Source organism: Bactrocera tryoni, chromosome 3 (genome assembly GCF_016617805.1).
Source record: "Bactrocera tryoni isolate S06 chromosome 3, CSIRO_BtryS06_freeze2, whole genome shotgun sequence".
Taxonomy (NCBI): Eukaryota; Metazoa; Arthropoda; class Insecta; order Diptera; family Tephritidae; genus Bactrocera; species Bactrocera tryoni.
Window position 1 is genome coordinate 52,971,714 of NC_052501.1, and position 7,400 is coordinate 52,979,113.

Sequence of the window (7,400 nt, forward strand, 5' to 3'; positions counted from 1 at the left end):
AACTGAATTAAATCTGACCAATACCTCCCCTAATACCTAATATAAAGATTTTTTTACTTCAAATTGACTTTATACCGTTATATAAATTTAAATGAACATATGACACTGGATATACTATTGTTAATGCCGAAAAGGTGTGCAATCGGTCTGTGTGCATATACCGGTCAATATTTATGAAAATAATTTACATATAATATTGCTTGAAAACTGCTTTCGAGTATACTTGAGTAAAGCGAAAAGTTAATTCAATCAAAAATCCATTCCTTCTCCTCACGCTAATAAACTACATATTGTCATTTCCGACTTCCTCACTTTATGCCATTAATATTGATTAAAATGTGTGATATTTAGAGTAGAACTGGAAGACTGCGCCACTATTGCAGTATCGATTATTCGATAATAATATTCTACAAAGTGCGTTCCAAAGAAAACCGGACTTTCTGAATCTAGCTCTCCCTGGGGGCGCCATGTATATGTCAACTGGTGCGTCAGAATCCGCTTCTTTATCGATTGTTCAGTGAGAATGAGCTTCGAAGACCCAATATTAAATTTTGTTCTAAAATGTATAAAAGTTTTACCGAAACGTTTCAATTGATGAAACAAGTTTATGGCGATGATTGCCTATCCCGTAGCAGAGTGCACGAGTAGAGTCAACGTTTTCAAAGTGGTCGTGAGGACATAAATGACGATCAACAGTGAGCCAATCAAAATTCGTGATCACCGGAAATCCCATCGAAACTGTGCGTGAATTCATCAAAAATCAGCAGAAATCATTATTAAGATTCATGGAAATCATGGGAATGGAATTGAACATCTCCAAAACAACGATTTATCGTATTCTGACTGAACATTTGGGCTTATGAAAGGTGTGGGCAGGTGTGTTTTGACTGACGACCAAAAATCGATTATTTGACCAAAAATCACCATTAGCCACTCCCCGAATTCACCTGCTATGGCACCGTGCGACTTCTTCCTTTTCAGAAAAATGCATTTGCCCACGAAAGGAAAGCGTTATGCAGACGTAGAGGCCATTCAAAAGGCTTGCACCGGCATACTAGCGGCCATACCGGCCAACGAGCTAAAACACTAGTGCGACATTATTTTGGACCGTGCAAAAAGCTGTATTGAAGCAGAAGGAGACTATTTCGAATAAAACAAATTGATTTTGCCAAAAAAACCATTTGTTCTGTTTTTTTTTAAGTCCTCTTTATTTTGGAACGCACTTTGCATTTTTATTCCATTGTGTAACTTTTTTATAATATTACAGTCAACGCGACATTATTTTTCAATAAGGACATTGTAAGTACGAAATGAATATTAAAAAAAGCATGAAAAGGGAGACAGCTAGAATGGTTAAAAATTTGTTTTCAAAAACTTTAAATTCGAAAGAATATTCTTCTGCATTTATTTTTGGGAGATTATCTCATACAAATGTTGAACGCGGATACGTCTCAGTTAGTCCATACATTGAGTCCAATTTTTGTAGACTCGTTCGAGCATATCGACTGGTAACTGGCGAATGACATGCGCGCAGTTTTGCTCTAAGGCCGGAATCTAAGCGGGATGGTCCGCATAGACTTTGGACTTTAAAAATTCTCATTCCTAACGGAGTGATATCACATGATCTTGGTGTCCAATCGACCGCCCGAAACGTGAAATTATCTGGTCACCCATGTGTTCTCTTAATAAATTAATTGACTGACGCCCAGTAGGGCGACTATTTTGACCATAAGTTGCACGAAGCGCCCGAAAGGTATTCTTCACAGAACGTGAATTCTCGTAACAAAGTTGAAGGTTATTCATGCGTAAGTCTTTCCGTGATGAAATGCCAAACAATACAGAACAAAAGTAATATGACAGCATTTATGAACCTTCCAAAAGGTTAAATATTTACAGAATGTTTGTTTAAAGCGCTAATGATAGTTTTTCCACAAAAGTCTACAATTTATGACAGAAAGAGTATTGGTAGTTCCCCCGTCGCTCGTAGTCCTAAAAACTGTCAAGACTTATTTGAGATGATCTCCATGGTTAAACGGTATTCTCTTCAGGCAAGATTTTGCTCAAGTACATAAGACAAAAACCACGTAGCAGTGGCTTACAAGTAATATTCTTGAATTCATGTACTGTTCAAAATTAATAAAATCGCGTTAAATCAATAACTAAATACGCCAGAGACATTAAATTTTACCATCGGGATGGTATGAGAGAATTTTATGAGAGCCGGTGCGAAAATGGTTCAATGGGCGTGGCGACGCTCACTTTTTGATGAAAACCCATATCTCGGGACCCGACCAAAAGGATTTCGACGAAATTAGGTATATGACATTATTTTAACATTCCCTTGTCACAGTGTGATAATGGACGAAATCAAACAACAAACATGCCTTCTTCCCGTATGATTATTTCACTTCCCGGTATACAAGTCAAGAAGCAATTAATATAACGAGATAAATTTTTACACGAATAATGTCTTTAGCGTATGCCACCTTATGACCAAAAATTGTCTGAATCCAATAAAAACTGTTCAATGCCCTAGGTACCGAATAGAAAACGATACCTATAGTTAACTTTTGATAGAAAATGTGTGATATATATAACTTCTAATGGTAAGCCTGTTTGTCAGAAATGGGTTGAATCTGACCAATACTTCACTTAGCCCCCATATACATAATATAAAGATTTTCGAAAGATTTTCGGCCAATATTTGTGAGTTATCCCAATGAAAATGAAAGAGCGTATTTTACTTCTGTATCTTTGTGTTTAAGATGGCTAAATTTGAGCGAAAACTTGGCCTAACCCCTAAATAACGAATATCAAGATTTTCGAAAATCCACATGACTTTGCTCCATATGATTGGTTGTCTAGTATGTGGTATTGAGAAAACTTGATAAAATCGAGGGAAACATCTGTTAAAAATAATAAAATCTCATCTTTCATCCGAATCAACTAAAAAGTGAAAATTGATTTTTTGACACCTAAGCCCCCTTTCCGTAGACCAGGTCACATATATAGAATATGTATACTAGGGTGATTCAAAAAAATTTTTTTTTTCGTTTGGTACTCGGAAAAATAGGTGAATTTTATAACTCAATGAAAAACAAGTATGTCATCAGGGTGTTAGGAAAATATTATATACCGAATTTCATTGAAATCGGTCTAGTAGTTCCTGAGATATTGTTTTTTATCCATAAGTGGGCGACGCCACGCCCATTTTCAATTTTTAAAAACAGCCTGGGTCCAGCTTTCTTCTGCCATTTCTTCCGTAAAATTTAGTGTTTCTGACGTTTTTTGTTAGTCGGTTAACGCACTTTTAGTGATTTTCAACATAACCTTTGTATGGGAGGTGTGCGTGGTTATTATCCGATTTCTTCCATTTTTGAACTGTATATGGAAATGCCTGAAGGAAACGACTCTATAGAGTTTGGTTGACATATCTATAGTAGATATGTACACAAAACTTAGTAGGGGGCGGGGCGCCGCCCACTTTTCCAAAAAAATTACGTCCAAATAAGCCCCTCCCTAATGCGATCCTTTGTGCCAAATTTCACTTTAATATCTTTATTTTTGGCTTAGTTATGAGACTTTATAGGTTTTCGGTTTTCGCCATTTTGTGGGCGTGGCAGTGGGCCGCCCATCTTCGAACCCATCTTCGAACTCAACCTTCTTATGAAGCCAAGAAATACGTTTACCTAGTTTCATAATGATATCTCAAGTTTTACTCAAGTTACAGCTTGCACGGACGGACGGACAGACGGACGGACGGACAGACAGACATCCGGACTTCAACTCTACTCGTCACCCTGATCACTTTGGTATATATAACCCTATATATGGCTCTTTTAGTTTTAGGACTTACAAACAACCGTTATGTGAACAAAACTATAATACTCTCCTTAGCAACTTTGTTGCGAGAGTATAAAAATTATTATTCTCAGTAAATTCATCGATGCCATAAAGTCCTCCCTCACGTCCGATACCGAATTCTTGGATGTAGCCAAATGGCGCCTGCGCCTGCGTCCTACATTAACGCCCACAAGACCAACCTCAAGTTGTCGCGCCACTCTAAATATTTCTTACAAGTTTTGACTATAGACGTACCCCGCTAACCCACGCCGTGAACTGTTCGCTCTGGTTACAACTTCGTCTTCCGTATCGAACTTTGCCAATGTAATAACTGGGCCGAAGGTCTCCTTACGATAAATACGTGCTGTACGATCCACGTCGGTAATAATAATATTACCTTTGCATGTCTGGAAAGTGCGTCTTTCATGAATGCCTCAATTAGCTTTAACTGTGCTGTATTAATGAGTGGACCAATTTACACACTTTTATCGTGTTCCGGACCAATTTTCAAAGCTTCAACTTGTGCTTTCAACTGTTTCAGAAAGTCCTTATACACAGCAGAGTGAATGTAAAAACGGTTTACTGAGACAAAAGTTTGTCCGGCATTACGAAATTTCGATAACATTGCATCCTTCACACCTTCGGGTATATCAGCAGATTCCAAGACAACGAATGGTGCATTACCGTAAAGTTCTAGCGAAACACGTTTTAGCAAGCCAACTGATTCACGAAACAAAAGTTTGCCACAGGTAAGTGGTGTATTTGCGTCAGGTTTGACGACGACTTTGCAGCCTGGGGCATGTTCGATGTTAATAAAAATTACATAATTTTTTTCGAAATTCACGGCAGCGCTGCGGCTTATACTTACCGGCCGCCAAAGCCGCTGCTGTTTTGCTTAAGACTAAGGCCATTGGAAAGTTCCATGGTGTTATGAGTGCTCCGACAAAAAGCGGCTCGCGCAGCACAAGCAGCTCTTGATTGCTCACCGAACTAGCAATGAGTTGGCCATCAATGCGTCGTGCTTTTTCGGCAAACCATTCGACAAACGACTGACCATAAACTACCTCGGATAGTGACTCAGTCAATAGTTTCCACATTCCGCCGTGATAATGTTAGAAAATTCAGCGCAGTGCTGTGAAATCAATATGTGCCAATTCTGTGGAGAAATTAGTTAGAAGTTTCACGAGATATATTATACACAAAATAGAGGTATTCAGACCAGGTTTTTTAATTCGTTAGTCGTTACTCGGTAGTTTTTTACGTGGGTGTTTGTTTTTGTAAAATTAACAGATTATCGTTTCACCTAGTAACGAAGTACCAGACTGGCGAGCATGATAGTTTTTTAGTTACTTGGTAACATTACTCAGCTCTTTTGTTTGCGTTGTTGCCTCAAAAGTTAACTTAATTCATTGCGAAAAAATACATTTGCTGTCTACTACACATTTTTTTGACAAATTTTTCAAAAGCAAATATTTAATATAATTGAATCAGCTGTTTTGAAACAAAATTTACACCCACTACTGATGGCCAGAAAAAATATGTTCACAGTTAAGTGTATTAACGAAGTATAAACTACCAAACTACCAGTTTAACAAGATCGGTCTGAATACCCCTAATATATAATTGTTCTGCGGACAAACCTTCAGCAACTGCGAGGGCTCACGCACTGTAATCAACTTCCATGCGGCGCGTAAAAAGCTCTTGTGGCGACATCTATCGCTTTTTGCGCTTCGACTGGAGTCATGTCGTGCACACAGCCGATCACTTGCATATTTGCCCGATTTCGAACTTCGAATGTGGCACCGCTTGTCGCGTCTAACCATTCGCCACCAATGTAAGCTTGCTTAAGCCAGAGAGAAGTTGACAACGTGCAAGATTTGTGGTGTAGAGAGCAGCGGATCAATTCAATCCCAGCGGGATAATGGTTCACCGCTTACATTTTTCTTTGAAGAATGCTCCAAAGAAAATTCTATGTAGAATTCTTCGATACTAGGTAATGCATAAAAGTAAGCTATGCGGCTAAATTCTACTGCGGTTATTTTTACAATCAAGTAATTACATGAAAAACGTTACAATACAATATGTAAACAACAAATACAAGTTAATGAAATAAAATTTATAAGTAAATATTTACATTATTTCGTCAAATCGTGAAGCATTTGAAGAAAATTTGCAAAAAGGTGGTTAATTAAAAATTTTTGTTAAATTTTGTGTTAAGCTTTGAATAAATAAATAATATTAATATTGTCGAAAAGGCATATAAGAAAAGTTTTTATCATTAATGGAAATTTAAATTTACATACGGTTTCATCTTTTTTTGTAGAAGGCTTCACCGAACGGATGTGTTCACCAAAGCATCAGAATCGCCAAAGGCCCTTTCTTTAAGTCTCGTTGCTTGGAAAAAAAAGCGAAATGAGAGTCAGCCACAAAATTAAAAGAAAGCCATTCCTTTTTATACATAAATACATACTTATTTTCACAACGAATTCATACATGTATTTTCATAAATAAATCAAAATTAATATGCAATTTTTTCTGATCTACTATTGACCTTGGCATAGACGAATTCTCCGTTAACTTTGGCATCGAAGAATTCTTCGTTACCAATGTCTATCACATCCCGCTGGGCTATTACACATTCGGTACAATGTTGAAAAGAGAATATAAATTTTTTGTTTTCAATAATATTAGTTTGATTTCTTGTCTTTTATTTCGATATTTTGATTGACGCAACAAAAATAGATCTAGATTTAGATCTTACCATAAAAAATGCGATTTTTCCTACTTTCTTCTGACTTCCTCCAGAAATTGATCGAAGTGCATGTACAAGACGATCTCAATTTAATATTATAAAATCTTCTATCTTCATTCGAACGTCTAACGATTTTCTTTTAATGGACGGTGTTGGGCGTACTATACATGAAAACACTATTTAAGTTCTCATTCAGTCAAGTTATATTCTAGGAACTTTGGGCCCGAAATATCGGCTAAGCCTATAAAACCGCTGAGCTCTTGAATCTTCGAAAGAAGCATATTCTGATAGTTAACCTTCAACTTATTTGAGGAAACTATATCTGCATGTTCAATACTAAACCGCATCCCATCAAACATGCATATTCAACAAGTTTAAGCTGATCCATCGGATGAGCGGTCACTTAGCTCAAGTTGAGTACATCAACTATCCGCATCCGTCTTTCTGATAAATTTACGAAAATTGTCATGAAAAATTACAAACAACCACCAAGATCGTTAATAAATGTGTTTAGGTCTGAAAACTGAAGAATTGTAATTTGCTGTAAATAAAATCAGTGACCTATAAAACAATTCCCAGTTGGTTTATTTCAAAATCCGTCCAATCTTATCCATCGAAAAAAAAAAATCGAAACCAATGCAATTGGTTTAACAACTATCAACCAAAATCATAAATACCAAAATTTTTTCATGAATATCTTTTCAAACGTATTAAAAAAAAACAAAGTCTAATATTTAATATATACATTTTTTCTTTTTCATCAAATATTATTCGCGAATTTATTGAATTTATGAACGCTTTTCCC

The 7,400-nt window shown here is 36.6% G+C and overlaps 1 pseudogene; it reads right to left on the minus strand.

Annotated features, from left to right (window-relative positions):
* Nucleotides 1-3,921: 3,921 nt before the first annotated feature.
* On the minus strand, nt 3,922-6,482 carry LOC120770675 (annotated as a pseudogene).
* Nucleotides 6,483-7,400: the final 918 nt, after the last annotated feature.